Genomic DNA, 8,795 nt, shown 5'->3' with positions numbered 1-8,795 from the left:
TTTTCGGGAGGGAGCATGTTTCTGCTAAGGCATTTCCACGCTGGGCACTATTCCGTGAGAGGAATTCGGAGTAAGCATGCACATTTCCTCTTTTTGTACAGGGCGACAGCATCAGTTCATGAAAAAGATGAGCAATTTTAATAGAAAAAGGCCACCAAGCTGGCAGAGAAGAGAAAAACAAGATGACCCTGTGGAGTGGAAACATGATGCTGGTGGGATGACTGGAATCACCTCACCATTTCTTGCGTGTGTTGCACTGGCTGCGGTGGAGTTTCTTCGCCAGCACACTGGACGCAGAGCTAGGAGAAAAAGTGCACGAGTTGCCAGGGGCTGTTTGGATTTTCAGTGGGATACGTGCATGGAGAAAGCACAAGCCATTGCACCAGGTCTTTGGCAGTGGAGGAACATGTCTGCGAAAACCAGGCCTTCTCTGAAATGTGAGTTATACCCTTTCTCAAAATTGTATGTAGCAAGAAATGACTGGAAAGGCAGTGATTCATTTTGGGTTAATGTAAAGTTACCAGAGGGGCTAATATAAAGGAAGAAAATTGATGCTGGCTTTACCGTGCTTGTGGTGCAGAAATGTGTACAAATGTTTCCCAGGGAAAGAGTGGAACAGTCTGATATAATTTTTATATAATTTATATATATTTTATATATATATAAATATATATCCTGAAAAAACAAACAAACAGCCATGGGAATATAGGGTTTGTTAACAGTGTTTGGATATCTGTAAATCAATGCAGATTGCACRGACATTTGCTTAGTGCCATACATTTCATTGCAGCAGAAGGGAAAGGACTTTTGTTAGATGGTAGAAATTGCATGAGAAAACTTTGCTTGAATTGCAGCACTGTGATTATTGTGTCAAATACACTTTGGTGTGAAGCCATTGGAGTTACACAAGGGGTGGATTTGACCCTTCGGGATGAATACTCAGGGGAAATTAAAACTAGCTATAAAAGCTATATATAGTTGAAAAGCTATGGTAAGATTTTATACGATTTGAGCCATGTTCTATTCTTTACAGAAACCCATATCTGTAAAAAAGCAATTAGAAGTGCTTCCCTGAAAAAAGGCAATTGAATGCAGTGAATGAACTGCAGGAATTGTGCACTTTCCAGAAAATGGTGGTAGTGAAGCATTTGTGGGATCCATAAAGTCACCATAAATTCCTAACTGAATATGGATTCACTCTCCAACTCTAAAACCACAAGATTTATTTCCTGCTGGCAGAGGAGATGAAGTTCGCAAAGCTAGATCTGTCTCAAGCATGCCAGCAGGTGGTGAAAGCACCAGTGTGTTCCCAAGTATGTAATGGGAACTGGAACGCACAACTCCACATCACCTTGACTGGCTGGGTCCTGTCAAGATGAGAATAGAAGACAGGCTTGGATTTTTTGTTGCATGTCTGCCAGTGCTTTCTCCATGTGTAGTTCTGTACAGGTAAGAAGGTTTATTAGCATGCCACATGTACTATTGGAAAAGAAGGGTGACATAATGGATATACTGTAGGTTTCACTTGTGAAGATCCGGTTTCGGCTCAGGCACCAACTTCTAAGTCACACAAGCTCCTTCCTTTCTGTGCAGTAGGGATGCTCACTGGCGATTCATGTGTTCTGTGGTAGAAACCTAAACAAACAGTAAAGGTTGTTGTGTTTCCTTTCCATGAAATTCCCTTTGTCCCTCAGACTGTGGATGTGGACATATGCTTTAAGAAGGAGGTATTGCTGTGGATGTAACGGGTGTTTTTTGCAGCTTTCTTTAAGTGTTTAAGTCCTTAAGCATCTCTTTAAGTTCCCATTCACCCGTTCCTCTGGGTCCTGATTCCAGTATTATTCAGGCTTCCTGTTTCAGAATCACTGTTTTCCTCTGTAAGTTGCTAAGGCAAGAAGGAAATTGCATCTCACTTCAGATTCCCATCTTTTAGTCGTGCTACACTTCTCATACTACTGAGTGCAAGAAGGATACCAGTTCTGGCACCCCAAACTCTTGGTTGCTGTCTACCTGGAATGGTGCCAGAAACATACACAGTAACCAGGATTTGGGGTGGGAGAACAGGAGAGTAAGGCACAACTTCATGTAGGACCAAATAAGGCGGGAAGACATGGATTAAAGGTAGCTGCAATGAAATGGAGAACTCTGCCGCTGCAGAAATTTGTAATTCTTTGGGCCCTGTCAGAGATGAATGGCTCTGTCTGTTTCCTAAGTCATCTGCATACTTGGGTAAATGTGATTGCATTGATTTAATGTGTCTTCAAGAGTCTCTTTACAACCACAGGAGCTAGAAATGTCGTTTGTTGTTGTTGCTTTTTTTTAATGAAAGCTGACGTTCTGGAGCACAAGTCAGCAGGAAGTGGGGGTAAGTTTATKGGCTGTTTTGGTGGGGCCTGGAGAATAATTCTTCCTTTCTCCTGTCTTTTGTCTATTCAGACTGTAAATTCATTGAAGCAGGGACTGCTTTCTACTGTGTGTCTTTATAGCACTTGCTGCAATGGCTCTGTCATCTCAGCTGAGACTTCTAAGGTATAACAAAATATAAATTAGGATAATGGTATAACATTATAGGTAAAAGGTGGGGGGTTGGCTATTTAAATGAATTATCACCTTAAAAAGGCAAGAAATCCCCCAAATCCACAAAATCTTCTGAATGCTGGGGGAAAATGTCTGAAGCAAAAAGAGTAGGTTAAGGCTTTATGCCAAAATCTGTGCATTCTTCTACAGTATAACACCGAATGGTAGGGAGGTGATTGTGCCCTGTGTTAAGGGAGAGGACATGGGCTGCTTTCAGACTTTCTGTACCCCCAAATTTCTCTAAGCTGAGTTCGCTGTTAGCAGTGGGAAATTACTCACAGCAATTCCTTTGCCCAGCCTGCAGTGATTGCCCTCCATCGTACAGTCCCACAGGCAGAACTTCGACACCCAGGAATACATCCTACAAAGACAAAAAATTCCTCCCTCCTTTAGCTCCCATGCAGAGGAATCCTCAGTATATTCTCTGTCTCTTTGGTTAAGAGGGACAGTAATGTTAATTTGGGCAGATGTGAGGAAATGAAAAGTTTCTGGGGTGTGCCTGTGGATTTTGACCTCTCCCACACAGTGGGCCAGCGCTGGCATGGGAACTCACCTGTGAACAGGAGCAGGGGTTACTATGCCACCTGTTTGGAAGGAAGCAGTAGCTGCACCGGTTGGTTCTTGGCTGCCTTATATTTTGTCTTGCTTTTAAGCCCCTCTCAAAAAGAGCATAAAAAAGCTGCAGCAAGCCTGACATGGTATCATGCTAGTGAAGGATTTGTACTTTTCCTTCATATGAGTGCAAAAAGGACATGAATGGTCAGACCTTGGGATCCAGGCTGTCGTGCATGTTTAGTAGCTCAGAAAAGATGTGTAGAGTGGTGGGAGTCCTCAAAATCCCAGAGCAGATTTTCTAATCTGCATTGTGTTAAAAATGGTCATCTTCATCCTGCTTGGCAAGCTGCTTGGTCCAAGTCCTCTCCTGCCTGTGAATCCATAGCCTCTTGATACTTTGCTTGACTGAGGCAGTGCTGAGACTTGTGGGTCCATCCATAGTGCAAAGCAGTGGAAAACTGGTCTCCAGCTCTTAACTACCATAAAACAGCCCTATCTGTATGTTGCTCAGTGCAGTGAAGAAGTTCACTAAAGCCTTCTGTCATTGTCTTTCTAGCACGGCTTCATAAAGTAGATGTTGCTAGGACATCCCATGTCCTCAATCACTCCTTGATAGTTCCTGCAGGCCAGAATACCCCTGGTTGCATTCTAGCTCTGCTAGATTCAAACATCTGTTTGCTTGTATCTCTGAGGGGCCAATTCTGAGACACATCGCCCTTATTTTTCCTCTTCCAGAGGAATCAGCACAGTTCAGGCAGACTAGAGAGCCTCGCTCCAGACACAGACTGGTGTAAGACAGCCAAACTGAGCCCAGTGGTCCGTCAGCGGATTGTCCAGCTGTGGGAGGAGGCAGAAGCAGGCTTTGCTGTTAGCTTCATGCCTGTGACAGCATCACAACAATACTCACTGTGGACTGGTGTGGGAGAAGGTCCTAGCTGACAATCCTTGCAAAACAGTTCAGCTTCTACTGGAGTTACAGTGGTACTTTTAGATGAGAACATTTTTGCCAGCTGCTCCACAACAGCACTCCCAGTGGTGGGGAAAGTTGAAACTGTTACTGTAAATACAAAAGGGAAGACATACTTGGCCTCCCTTTACATTAGAGCTGGCTCAGAAGAATGTCTGCTTAGCTGTTCCATTGCCAAGACGCTGGATTGTAGTCAGATAGTACACATTGCAAAGGAACCAGAGCACACACTGAGATCTGTTGGGGTTTTTTAACAATAGTTTATTTGTGTTTCAAAGGGATAGTTACAGGAATCCAGATCAATATGCTTGTCCAGAACTGTGCCTTCCTATTTTAGGACCTGGATGAATAAGAGGTTACTTGAGTTCACATGCAGATGGAGGAATCAGCGCCTGCGGTAATACAGCCTCCCAGGCTCGTTACTTTTCATTTTTGAAAGTGAATGTGAAAGAGCTGCAAAACTGAAGTTGACATTGTTCTGGTTCCTGGAGTTTTACTTTTTCCCAATGAAGTCCGTGTGGTGGTACATGTTGTGTGAGGCTCTTTTTGAATGGTAAACTCGTGTCTCAATAGGAGGTGATAGGAGCTGAGCACTTCAGAAAGCATTGCCCTTCCAAAGTGTCTAAATGGGCGCACTGGTCGAACCATTTTAGACACATTTCCTGAGAACATATTGGGGTTTGATCCAAATCAAACACATCTGAAAGGGAAGAGAACTTGTGAGTTTTAATGAAACATTCTAATTTCTTTTTAATAGAAAATACTAAAAATACAACTTTGCTTTGATGAAAAGGTGTTTGGCATTTCACAATCCCAGCTTTTGAGACCATCTGTATATTTTCAGGATTTTGGTGCTCTATCCCATTTGATGGGACAAGAATAATGGTTGAACTAATGGACTTAGTTGCATGGGACAAAAAGTTGTTTTCTAAGTGGTTCTGTTACTGAGATCTTTTGAAAATCTGGTTCTGATAATGGATTGTAAACGCTTCAGAATTAGACCTGGAATTGCTTTGAATACTTAGTTTTATGTCCTGCTTGCTCTCTGCTAATCTTGAGATATTTTTAAGGGACACAGGCGAAACAGGAATTTGAATAGGCATGGGATACCTGGATGTTCAGGGTAAGAGTAAGATATTTTCCTCTAGAAAATGTCCAGCCCTGTTTTATGGCAAGCAATAGATTTCTTATGGCTTCGGAGCAAGCATGCACCATTGCTGCACCTAGATTTTTGAGGGCAAAATTGTGGCCATTACTTAAGCATATATGGTGTGTTGCTGCTGATGAATTCTGCTGCTCGTGCTTTGAATGGTGCCACTGCATTTTTTGTGAAGTGTGTACTCAACAAAGGATATCAGACGATAGAGATAGTTCCTCCTGACTTTCAGCCTATGACAACTTTCTCAACATGTTCTGGTCTACGTTCATCTGAGGGGCTAACTTGAGGGATGCATTCCARTGCCGCAGTGCTTCAGAGTTCAATTTCTGGTGTCATCTGGCACATTTCTGATGTCCCTGCTCTTGTAATGAAAAATTTTGGCTGGTGCATGATGTACTCTTTTCAACTGTTTTGCATAGCTGATGAAGACACCATCCTGACTAAATCAGTCAATTTGCTGCAGCATTTCTAGTCTTTGCTGTGAGAAGAGAAGGGCTTCTTTGATCTTGGCCCACTTTTCCCCATTTTTCTCCCTCCTCTCCTTCCCCCATGTGCTTGTGCAGTGCCCAGCATGGCGAAGTGGGGCAATCGCTGGTGGTGGCAATGTCGCAGGAGCGATAAGCACCGCGGCAATCCCAGTGGAGGGCAAGGGGGAGCAGTTGTAGTTCATCAGGGGTTTCACAGTCCTCTCTCTGAATTGCATTAGAAAGCAAATGATCAGGAAGATCATGAAAACGATGTGGATTATCTGCTTCTATTTGCCACTGTCTTTTTCTTTTTTAGCCTAAGCTGATGGGATCAGGGAGAACAGGGAAGACTCCTCAAAGACATCCCGGCACTATTAGGTTAAGAAGTGGCTTCTCAGACTTGAAAGAGGTAATGTGACATTTCCACCTCTTGGAAATGCATGAGTTTGGAACCAGGCATAACTCTGGGGGAGATTTTAAGAGCAGAGCACCTCACAGATCCAGATCCCTTTAAAAAGAGACCTTTCACATGCTTCTAATCCCACAGAATTAGGGGACTGGTCCGCCACTGCTATGACTAGAGGGGCAAGGCGCAAGCTGTCTGGAAGATGCTTGCACAATACTTCCTGGCCGTGGCCAGGACTTGAAGTCCCTTGCTGTCCTGAGCACAGAAGAAAACTGCACACTGACATTGCCTTGCAGATAACTGGCTGGGAAAAGATTTCTTCAGGGCTTATACTCCACCTCCACCCACACTTGCAGTCCCAGAGTCACCAAAGAAAGTTTAAAAATATTCTGCCAAATGTTTTCTCAGTTCATTTTTTTTTAGGCCTTTTTGGATTTAACCCCTGTTTTGATTCTTGATTTATTTATTTATTTATTTTTGTTCCTGTCTCCCCTAACGAAGTCTCCCTCCTGGGGATTGTCCATAGGAGCTGGATGTGTTTGGACACTCATCCAGAGATTGCCTTAGCAGTAGTCACCTTGCAAGTGTAATGCTTTCGTCTGCACGCATTTGTGAGCTGGGAATTTATTTAGCACTTTTTGATGGGAGTCAAATCAGGGCTGGATTTCAATATCTCTTAAGGAGAGAGAACACAGGGCAAAGACTGCATTGCAGGAAAAAACCCCCCAGCAAGTCATGTGCCTGCTCACTCCTCTTCCCACTCCATTTTTAAAGTTCTGAGTCAAGGGACCAACCTCTACCTGCTCCTGTAAAATCACTGAACCAGAGGGGCAGCTTAGATAGAAAATCAGAGGAGTTCTTATTTCTGAGTTAGGARGGAGAGGCTTTGGCCCTCTGCTTTTTAAACCTTTGCAAAACTTTTGGAAGAAACACTGGGCTTCCACATCTGTTCTACCTGCAGCATGATGCTATGTCATCTCTGTGCCAGGTCTACCTGGGTTTCTGTTTGAAGAATAGTGGAAGAGAGAGCAGGATGCAGCCCTAGGCTCAGCTCAAGTTGGTTAATCTACCCCTCACCTTCAGGGACTGAGAAATGTGCTTGGGAAATGCTCCCAGTTCCTGCTGGCTCTCAGCAGTAGGGGATCATATTCTGTCCCTGCGATGGTTCCCACCCACTACTGGGGCGGTGGAAGTACAATAACTTTGATGTATAGTCAGTGGTTCTTGTAGGAAGTTTATAACATGTTCATTTATCAAGACTTTCATTGTGTGCACGGCTGGAGAGGAATGAAAGCAACAGATTTATTCCTTTAGGAGGCAGGTTAATCCTGTTTCAGCAGTTACGGGGCGGGGGTGGGTAGCGGGAGAGGGAGAGTTGTTTCTTTAAGTCCAATGCAGCACACTATGAGGTGCATTCAAATGAGTTTCACCTCGGCACGCACAGTGCATCACCTTGACTCCCATGGCAGGTCTGTTCTTCAGCATCCCAAGAGAACCCCCAAACAAATTACCAATTACATTTGGTGCTTTAATTAAACAGAAAGGTGGGCATACTCTCTAGCTTCACTGTGTGCCACAGCATTAAATAATATCCTGAATGATTGCAGACCCAGAAAAGTGGGGCACTGCTCGCTGTCGTTCTTCACAGGTCTGTGATTTATCTCCAAGTCTCCCGTGCGAGTGGTAAGTTTGGTGTCTTCTTAGCCTGCCCCAGTGAGGTTTTGCAGCTTGGGGATGGTATGAGGAGCCTTGCACATCTGTCGTAATTGAAGGAAGCCGCATGCTCTTAAACACTGGCTGGAAGTTGCTCAGAATCTTACAGCATCTGGACCCTGTGTGAAAGACCTAATATTGAAGCAAGGAGCGTATCCAAAATTTGTGCCACAGAGGGAAGCATTGGCAACATGACAGGAGCCCAAAGGTTGTGCTTCATTTGCATATGTATTTACATAATTGCAAATGCATGAGATGCACATTAATAATCACCGCTTGCATCCTTATCATTCTCAATAAGTACAGAGAAAATTTCTTGCTCTTGGAGTTCGTCAGCAATAAAAACCTGCAGTGTCCTCATTCTGTAGATGCAGAGAATTAGGTACACCTTGGGAGGGACATGTTTTATGATTCTGTTGGATGTCTCTACCCTTAATTCCTAGTCCTTAAAGTTTGGCTTTGGGCTAGTTTTGGGCAAGAGAAATTAACTGTGAGAGGAAAAGTACTTTGAAATTTTTATACTAGTTGAGGTATTTTAAGGAGCCTAGAAAAGCGGGCACCTGGATCCTATTGAATTTCAGCAGAAGTTCCACTGTCTCTTGCTGTATTCAAAGCCTCAGTGAAACTGTGACGTACGAACAAGGATTAGCATTGTTCTTTTGGGGTATTCTTTTGTGTAAGGACCTAGTGGGACTGATTTAGAGTGGTGTGTCTGATGGAGCTGGTTGCTCTATGTGTATAGTCTGATGTCCCTGTCATCCCTGCCAAAAAGACTTTACTGCTCAAGTAGACAGAAAAGAAAAAGCATAGAAGAGGGAATGCAAGGACAGAGGATTTTGAACATCAGGTCAGGGAGAAAATTGGAAAAAAAAACCTTTCTTTAGCAGCTCCCCTCTTTCTAACCTTATCAACTAAATTTCTCTCCCACTTCAGCTTATATTTACTTTGCAG

The sequence above is a fragment of the Apteryx rowi genome, unplaced genomic scaffold (assembly GCF_003343035.1).
Source record: "Apteryx rowi isolate R43461 unplaced genomic scaffold, aptRow1 scaffold_16, whole genome shotgun sequence".
NCBI classification, from domain to species: Eukaryota; Metazoa; Chordata; class Aves; order Apterygiformes; family Apterygidae; genus Apteryx; species Apteryx rowi.
Note: the sequence above shows the minus strand (reverse complement) of the source record.